Genomic DNA, 9060 nt, shown 5'->3' on the forward strand with positions numbered 1-9060 from the left:
CGTCAATTCCTCCGGTCCTTTCTCATCGCGTAAAGTTAGTCCGGAAATCGCGAGAAGTAGCAGTGTGTCCGTTTTCGTAGGTGACAGAATGTAACGAGCATCGGCGGGATGCGTCTATTCCGGGACGCCGGACGTCGACCCGCAGACGGCTCCCAGACTATGAGCTAATAATCAGCACCTAGATGAGGATCTCAAGGAAATGGGACAGACGACGAAATTTCAGAATTACATAAGCGTGCTCATATTGCGTCGCCGTGTAAAAATTGCAAAAATTAGATCGATTCGATTCCAGTTCGATACCGACACTTCAACGAACTCCATTGGAACGATAAATTAAATTCGTCTGCATCATAGGCACGTAGTCCCATATCCAAATATATCTGCATATTAAGGTGGGGACGGTGATAATATCTTCATGTCATGTCAATGTAGAATTTTAAATATACATTATATGTGCCAAGCGATGAGACGATACTTTTTCGATAATATCGGTATAATGATGGGCAAGTTGAAAGATTGTATGAAATAAAAGCGAAGTGTTATATTCGATTGGTTATTATTTTTCATTTACTACTTTCTAATTTTGTCAAACAATCAATTTTATTCTTTAAATGCTAAATGAATTACTATTTCTGACATGTACTCTCTCCTCGGTGAAATCATCACGTGTGCTATCTTTCTCTTTATTGTTAATCTTTTGAAAACTATTTTTTAAATTTTACTTGAATAATTCATTATTTCATTGTATTTCTTGTCTCAAAATATGACACTATACATCATTATAGTGACTTGAAACTATAAAAAGAAATGAGAGAATAATTCTTAAGCAGATCAATTTTAATTATTAAATATTCTCCAAATTTAATTGGTATCTACATTGTTCAATTTATAATATCAAATTATATTCAATTTAAGTTATTTTTAATCATATCATTGTCACTGTTTCTATTTAATGTGTTGTTAATTTGATTTAAAATCATGGAGTTAAACAAGTTAAGAAAATGTATTAAATTCAACTCAAATTTATTCAAGTTTATTAATTGTTAAATGCATATGTTAATGGACAAGGTCTACTTTGAAGCTAATCACAGTCTGTGATTCGCAGAAATTAATTAATTTACACTTTGACACAAATGGAAGTTAAAAATAACAAAATGTTATTTAAGTTAAGAGACTGCTAATAGTGTAGAGTATGCATTAAAAATATGTATTTCAAATTTTAGAATTAATCATCTATAGATGAAATTTTAAAAATTACTTGAAATAACTTGTGCGCTTGAAATACTGTATACCATGCATAAATTATAGAAATCAATTGTAATTTATAAAACCATATATTGCCAGTATAATTTTGTGATATTAATGCGTATCTACTATCAATGTAGTTCGTAACTAACGACAATATAATTTGTTAGATATACGTTACTAATGACTAATTAATAACCAGCTATTAGAGATTTATTACAATAATTCCTGGTCAATCTCATTATAAAAAAATTAGGTCTACATCTTAGGCAATAGTTTGCATTCGACAATTTTGTAGTAAGAAGCATAAAATTATCCCATTGTTCGAAATTAACGGAAGTTTCCAAAACGTGATTCACTGATTACGCGTGCGGAATGTCTTTTTTTTTCTTACAAAAATTCGTATATAATTATACGGAAGCAGAAAGACTTACATCTCGTTCTCGTAACTGTCGGGACATCGAGACTGCTTTCGCACGGAATGCACACACGTCGCACGCACGTCGCACGCAGCCTGCAACCAAACGTAAAATCAACAATTAGAACGTACGAATTATCACGGACGGTGAACGATAATTTCGCATTGCATATGCAGGCCAGGATGCCGTGGTACCGTATCGAGGAGGAGATGAAAAGAGGCGGCACTATCGTCATTAGGATTCTAACCGAGCTCGTCCGCTTTCAAATGGACGACCCCTCGACAACGAAACGGTCTGCGTACATAACGCGCATACATACTTGCGCGTACGCGTACACTTGCACGAACGGAATACCTTGTAGGTACGAAAGGAAGCGAACTTCCTTCCTACGTCCGATGTCACGCGCGCTACCGTTTATATAATCCATCCTGTGACGTCACGCTGTTTAATCCATTCATTACTGTGAACCGGCACTCTGTCTCCGTCATTCTTTTTCGCTCCGGTGTAACAGCATACGTTTTGTACAAGCAGAAACGGCAGGCGAAAAAAAAAACGTCGTGCGCAATACCATCGCTTTTTCGAACGATAAATTTGTTGAATAAACGAATTGAAGAATTATGCGGGTCGCTTACATTGAAAGCAGCGAGTGCAGCACTATAGAAATGCAAAAATAATACAGTGCACGTGGACGTCGATTTGCGCACTTTATGCAATGACGCAATTTCGGCAAGATTTTGTGATTTTGAAATAAAATAATTTAAAATATATTATCGAAACACTATTTATATAAATGGAATTTTGCTATGAAGTTAAATTAATTTCCGTCAACATTTAAAGGTCAATTTTTAATTGTGAATTCTAAAAGATAAATTTTAATCTGTGAAATATAACAATAAATAAAATATAATCCAACTTATTATATAAAAATTCATTAGTAAAGCTTTCATAAGTACGTAAGAATGTTTTAAGATTTTTTACAGTTCAAAACAATATAAAAATTTTTATTGAAGTTCAAACGTGCGAGAGGAAAGATAAAAATTTCATATTGTCGATGAAGAGTTAATATTAAAAATTTGAATCATTAGAAAAAAGCGAATGATATTGTTTAATAAATATTCCTATCTAAAGGATAATCTATTATATGGAATATAATTGTTTATTTTAATTGCTCCAGACAAATATTTAAAAAATATGTAAAATACGAATTTTATTTTAGATGGTAAAGCGGAACGATTTCGAGAGAAACGTGTTTTGGTCATATGCTTTTTTTTAGGTGGAGGCACCAAAAAGATATGAAGATCACCTTTTTTTAAATGGAATTATATGATTTTTTTTACATAATATGATTCCTCTAATTATTTTGCATACAAAAATATTAAGGTAAAAATATTAAAATAAAATATTAAAAAAACCAATAGTTTACGAGAGTTTTATACTTTTTTTTTGACACATATTGATATAAAAAATATTAAATATTAAATATCTTGCAATCTTAATATTAGTTTCCTGATATCTCTACCCGAACTTCTACCTTAATTCTTTTATATGCAAAATAATTAGAGGAATCATATTATGTAATTACGAAAATCATATAATCCATTTTAAAAAGTGGAGATAATCTTCATATTGTCTTCTTCAAAACTTTACTTTCATTTAAAAATATTTTTTTCATATCTTACGTATTTTTCAAGATATTTGCTTGGGTAAATTAAAATGGAACACTCTGTATGTTAAATAATACTTTATATATTTAAGTACGCGTAATGTAATTGCAACAATGTGACAAATTTGAATAGGACATTACGATAGAGGGGAGAGCTTGAAAGGAAAGTTTCGCAAGACAGTTCTATTTTCAGTGACGCTGCACTTGCTAGAGAGGATTAAATAAGGAGATCTACAAGTCTGCAATGAAATAACGTATTCCGTGTCGTCGTTCTAGCATCACAACCTTCACTTACAAACGTTATTAGCTTCTAAGCGTTGCGCAGTTGCATTAAGCTACGTCCACACAGAACAGAATTTGAATAATCTTATACTATTTGATACTCGTTACTTGAAGAGAGGCGATATCTCTAAAAGTTCACTTCTAAAAGTCGGCACATCAAAATTTCTTGATGATTTATATATCTTATCTTATCTCTTACGATTTATATAACCGAAACTGTTACAGATGTCTAGCTCGCAATTTTTAACATTTAGCGAGAGAAAATAAAGCTGCCTCTTCAGGATAATCAATATTGCATCACAATTATATTTTATACAATAATATTGTTATTCCCTTTAAATAATTTAAAATAAATAATTTAGAGACATAATCTTCAGACGAGCAATAATATTGTGCACTTATATTGATCGTCTCTATATAGGAGCCACTTAAGATTGTGGATCTTGCTAAATAATTTTCGGCTTTCGTGAACCTGTAGGCTCGGTTAATGACGTTCGAGCCACTCAATCGCGAATCGTCACGCAAGCGAATACGCATATCCTGCGGGATCGTATTTTAATAAGTTTTTATCGCGGATTATATGACTCCGGCTGTGCACGCAGCTTGCAGTGGTGACGACGACAACGTGTGTGGCGGCGGCGAGTGGGCGGACACGCACGGCAAACGATTCTGATAGGAGGCACCGTGCTACTCACCGGCCCGTGCGCACGCAACGGAATTTCACCTTACGAGTGCGTTGAAAAGATAATTGAAGCGGTGAACGGAAAAGGGAATGTTCGGAGGATTTTTCGTTTTTGACGCCCGCTTGTGACTTTAATTAGAGGACGAGCGTTTATTCGGATGAAGTTACTCACATTCGCGTAAAATTAAATGGGGAAACATCGTTAAAATATTTGCAGATTCACTATCGCATACAAACATTGTTCTTTCGAGGAAACGGAAGTCGTTTTTCTTGTTTAGATTTATTCGATATGTAAATACAAAAAAACGGTTTAGCTAGATACAGATTTGAAAATAATTTGTTAGATCATCGAAATAATTATGTAACACGCTTAAATTGCTAGAATATGAAAACTTTTTGCAACATTGTTTATTATACTTGAGCGTCTTACATAATTATTTTAATAAAATTATTTTCTAATAAAATTATTTTCAGATCTGTATCTATAATTAAATTTTTATTAGATAGCAACAATCGCTTTTTCCGTGTGTCAATTTACATTTGGTCTTATTAAGGCATCTTCAGATGATATAGTTAACGTTCACCAATATTAGATTAAATATTATACATACATAATTATCTGTAGTGAATGTAAGCCAATATTTAGCGAATGTATACAAAATTGACGTTTAAATTGACCATATCTGAGAAAAGCGTCTTTATTCAATCACTCAACACATAAAAATCAACAAAAAAATCAAAATAATTTTATTGTTATTCTTAACGTCAATAAACAGTCAAATTTAATGACCAAAAATTATCATTTTGACTTTCATGACATCAAAATAAAGTCACTTTGATTTCTTCTTGATTTAATGCATTCTTTTTGAGCAATAATTACGACTAAATTCTTTTCTCAAATGATGCAAAAATTATAATATATACATATATTATAATATAATGATTCGCGATACAAGTTATGCAAATTCGTAACAATTTATTAAGTATAAAACTAAAACCACGCGACCATGAAGAAGCCTCGTTATACTTCAAAATTTAGCATTATCATATATCTGTTATATTAAGTCCTAACGTCCAAGTACACGCGAACTCATGCAACGTGATAATTAAGCGATCCTACGATATTCCATGGTCACGCGTCCACCATGAATAACGCAGCTTGGGGTTAATCCGTGTTGACCTTCGTACGATCGAAAACGCTGCCCGGGATATCGAATCGCCATGACGGTCGACATCCGGTCTCGGTTCACGACGGCGACGCGGCACGTGAATGAAACTCGGCTTGGTGAACGCGAATGGGGAACACGCGCTGGATGCATGCGTTTAAAGAGACCCCGGTGCGCATTAACACGAAGCAACACAATCGTACGTGTGCGAGCGATAACAAGCCACGACGTTCACCGAGGCGCGATAACACTTGTCGTTGAAAAATTGTTGACCGCCCTCGAAAGAGAGACGCCGTCGGTGCGCGGCTCTCTCGACGGCGAACAATCACGAATAGAAGCCGCCGTAGCTTTTCGTACATTCTACAAGATTCGTATTTTTTTTGATTTCATCATTGATCCGTATTTTTTTAATATATGGAAAGGATGATTTTATTGAAGTATCTAAAAATTTAAGCTATTCTCTAAATTCTATGGAGTGGAATCTCACTTTAAAAAATGAAAATTGAACCAGTCTTGAAAAAGAAGGGCTCAATTTTCAATCTATAAAGTGAGGTTTCACTCTTCAAAGTGAGATTCATTCTAAAAGTTTTAGAGAGTAGATACAGATTTAAAAATAATTTTGTTAGAGCATAAAAACCATTTTGGAAACTTTCAAATATAATGAGAGCAACGTTTCAAAAAGTTTTGACATTCTAATAACCAGTTTGAGTATTTGATATAATTATTTTGATAATCCAACAAAATTATTTATTTTTAGATTTGTATCTATAGCTAAAATTTAGATACTTCAGCAAGATTGTTTCTATATAAAATACTCTATTCGACGATGGCTACATTTAGTAAAAAAACTTTGTAACTTTTGATAAGATTCTTTAACATGATTAGTTTATACATCTAGATTCGTGAGAAATTAAGGGCAAGAATCAATCATGTGGAATCTTTGCAAAGCTGCTTTTTCTGCTGAAGCCATTTCCTATACATCGCTAAAAACGCGGCAGGATACAAATACAAACCCACTTCGGAATATAAATATTTCAAATTAATTTTCTTATACATAAAAATTGACAGATTAATATCCGTGTGAGACATAATGATGATATAAGTAATAAAAGAAGGAATTAAGAACAATTGCAGAAAATTAGCAATCAACAATCCAGCGCACGATCTATTGTAGATATTGTCGCATAAATCTCTTGCTTTTCAGAATTATAATTTCGTTCTCAAATTCCGCGTCACGAAATATTCCACAGCACGCGCCATACAACGCAATTATGTAGCATCGCCAGGAGGGGAAACGGGTATAATTATAGTTAGCAGCGTTGGACAACAGATTTGCGGCGTGGCCCCGTGTATGACGTAATACTACAGCGTTCTCCGGCGGCCGATAAGAATTCTGACGCCTCCATTCGGAGACGGGAAACGGGAGGAAGGATGAAACCTTCAGGCGACGTGGCGTGGCGTGGCGTGGCGTGGCGTGGCGTGGCGTGGCGTGGCGACGGGTAGGATTGACGGCAAACATTCGGACACTGATATGGAAAGACGAGATTATGAAATCGAGAGTTGCGAACCGATCATTCGCAGAATCTACTCGCTGGCGCTCCAGATAAGCAAATTTTTTTTCTGTTACGCATACGACTGGGTCTATCACGGTACTATCACGATCGCAATCGGAAACGTCAGTTACGGGTTTAATTTTGGAGCACATGCACAACGGTTCAGCTCCTTGCGTGAGTAATGCACGTGCGAAGGTACTTGCTCACGCGATGAATATTACTTTTTCTATTCACACGTTGTGAATACGAACTTTGCATCAGCACTTTAGCGGAATATTTCCTCTTTGCTTCCTTATTTCACGAGAGAACGATTTTGTTGAAGTACCGAAAAATTGAGATAGATATAGATAGATGATCCAAAAATAATTTTATTAAACCATCAAAATTTTTAGGTAGAGGACAAAAAAATGTTGATATTCTAGCAGTTTGAGTGTTCTATCTAAAAATTTTGATGATCTAACAAAATGATTTTCAAATCTGCAATATATATATCTGTTAATTTGTCTGGAGGCACGGTAGTATCTCGGCACTAAGTAAAGGTATATCCATATTACGGTATTTACGATATCCATATATCGTAATTAAATACGTAAGGAAAAAAAGAAAAAGAATATTAATTTTTGTAAATGTAAATGTATAAGTATAATTTAAAAAACCACTACACATATTTCTGTTTCAGATAAATGTGTCATCAATGTGTCATATCTACACTTTCTTTCTAATTCTAATTTGTAATCCGTATACTTATGAAAGTCCATAAATTCTATGTTACACATGGTTTTTTTAATTAATTTTGAAAGTATTTCGTGTAAACATAGAATTTAAAGGACTTTATAAACATATGGATTACAAATTAGAATTAGAAAGAAGGTGTAGGTAATGCATGATGAATAGAATTATCTGGAACAGAAATATGTGCAGCGTTTTTTTAAACTAAACTTACATTTATAGAAATTACAATAGAATATTCTTCTTTTTCTCTCGTTACGATCTCTGGTTATACCGCCTGTGTTATACCGCATCCAGAGAAAGATTTCTTCGATTGAAAGAAATGTTTCTTTGCTGTACAGTTAAAGAAAAAAATTTCTTTAATCTGTGAACGTCATTTCTTTGATTTAAATCTTTGATTTTTATTTTTTAAAATTAAATAAAATTTATTTGATTTAAAGAAATTTTATTTAATTTAAAAAAATAATGTTTAAATTTAAAGAAATAAATTTTTTCTTTAACCAAATAGCAAAGAAACACTTTTTTAAATCGAAGAAACCTTTTCTCTGCTCTCTCATATACTTATGATGCGCACTGATTATTTAATTGTTACGAGCATACCTATAGTTTTAATGTCAGTTCCGAATGGTGGATTTTTCGAGAAGTGTTACTATGAGCAAGGATACTCTCGGGAGGTTGCCGGCCTTTTCCGAGAGGAGATACAAGCGTAAATATTTTCGTTCCTACTGGGATCGAATACAGAACCTCTGACATGATAATAGACCAGTGTCTGCTATGCTACGCTCGCGCTCGATGAAATAGGTATTCGTGAATAAGATAATAATGTTTTGATATATTATGTTATTTGGTATATCATTCTGTAGTTTAGTTTTCTTCACATTATTATTAAGATTTCATACTAAATCAAAAAGCTATTCAAACGTATTGGCAAATCGAGAAACTGTTATTGTTTATTTCATTTATTGCTTCATCTAAAGAAAAATAAATTATACGATAAAATGTTCAAAAAAAAAATTGCACTGTTTTATTTGAATATTTCAACAAAATCGTTCTCTCCGTGTTCCATTAAAGTATTACATCCGACAAAGCTTCGATTACGTATATCATCAATATAGCATTTTGAAGAAAAAGTTTTCAAGGAGATTCGAAAGATATATAGTTCTAGAATTTCTAGATGGATACATTTCCAATATGTTTTCGTGTAAAAGAAAATCTAGATGATTTAAATCGAAAGATTTAAAGAGCAACCGGCTTTCACGTTTTATCGATACTTTCATAAAATCTGATTTAAATACTGTGTAATGAGTAATATATATATATA

The 9060-nt window shown here is 33.1% G+C and overlaps 1 long non-coding RNA gene across 1 annotated transcript in view; it reads right to left on the reverse strand.

The window, feature by feature from the left end:
* Positions 1–1686: 1686 nt before the first annotated feature.
* Positions 1687–9060, reverse strand: part of LOC108692303 — a 32942-nt gene continuing 25568 nt past the window's right edge. The window contains exon 3 of the long non-coding RNA XR_001931965.1: positions 1687–1759. This is a non-coding gene — a long non-coding RNA (uncharacterized LOC108692303). The remainder of the gene's footprint in view (positions 1760–9060) is intronic.

The sequence above is a fragment of the Atta colombica genome, unplaced genomic scaffold (genome assembly GCF_001594045.1).
Source record: "Atta colombica isolate Treedump-2 unplaced genomic scaffold, Acol1.0 scaffold107, whole genome shotgun sequence".
Classification (NCBI taxonomy): Eukaryota; Metazoa; Arthropoda; class Insecta; order Hymenoptera; family Formicidae; genus Atta; species Atta colombica.